Genomic DNA, 865 nt, shown 5'->3' with positions numbered 1-865 from the left:
ATTCCTCCATTCACACAAACCAGGTGGATGCTGTACGCCCAACCCCTGGACACCGAGACCTGCTGCTGTGGCTCATTGGCATCTCATGCCAGTTTAGGTCTTCTGCTGTTTTCTATTAATGCAATATTATGCTGTAATTAAGACAACGCAAAGAGACTGCATAAATATTCTGCTGTTCCACCCTTTCCTTAGATTGAATCATGCTAATGTAAAGTTATTCAACCATTTCTGGAACAGATACAGTTTACACAGTCAAGATTACAGCACAGATTACATTTTAAACACACTTTAATATATACAAAACATACTTTCTGAAGAAAGAACAAATGTGTTGCTGCTTTAAGCTGCTTTGTAAAATGGCTGTCACAACAGCACAAAAAAAAGGACTGTACACAGAATTTACACTTCTCTTGCGAAGGGCCGATCCAGCGCAAAGTCAAGGGCACCGAACCAACATATGTCAAGTACAACACGAGACGCTTGGATAGATGGTTAAAAAAATAAATAAAAATCAGACCAAAAACAACTCTAAAATATATTACAATCATGAAACGGCTAGAAAAAAAAAATGGAGAATAGAAACATTTCTTTAAAAATATATATATATATTTCACAAAGCCGGAGGTCATTTATTTATATTAGCAAAAAAAAAAAATGAAAAAAAAATGGGGGAAAATGGTGTAAATAATAAAGAAACGACGTACTTGACACATACATCACTATAGAACCGCGTCTGATTACGGAGCAGCACAAGTGTCAAAAGCAAAATGTTTGCAGTCCAGTCTTTTTAAAATCATTCACTACATTTTACGGCTTGTACGGATTTATCAAATAGATTATAAGTTTAATTTGTGAAGACAAAAAT

At 34.9% G+C, this 865-nt stretch overlaps 1 protein-coding gene across 1 annotated transcript in view; it reads right to left on the bottom strand.

The window, feature by feature from the left end:
* Nucleotides 1-270: 270 nt before the first annotated feature.
* The window catches only part of TAF3 (TATA-box binding protein associated factor 3), a 138152-nt gene continuing 137557 nt past the window's right edge, over nt 271-865 (bottom strand). Inside the window, exon 7 of the mRNA XM_040343351.1 lies at nt 271-865. This exon is cut by the window's right edge and continues 363 nt beyond it. The gene's annotated coding sequence lies outside the window, so the exon portion shown is untranslated.

Source organism: Rana temporaria, chromosome 3, assembly GCF_905171775.1.
Source record: "Rana temporaria chromosome 3, aRanTem1.1, whole genome shotgun sequence".
Lineage (NCBI taxonomy): Eukaryota > Metazoa > Chordata > Amphibia > Anura > Ranidae > Rana > Rana temporaria.
This window is presented reverse-complemented; position numbering and strand designations above follow the sequence as displayed.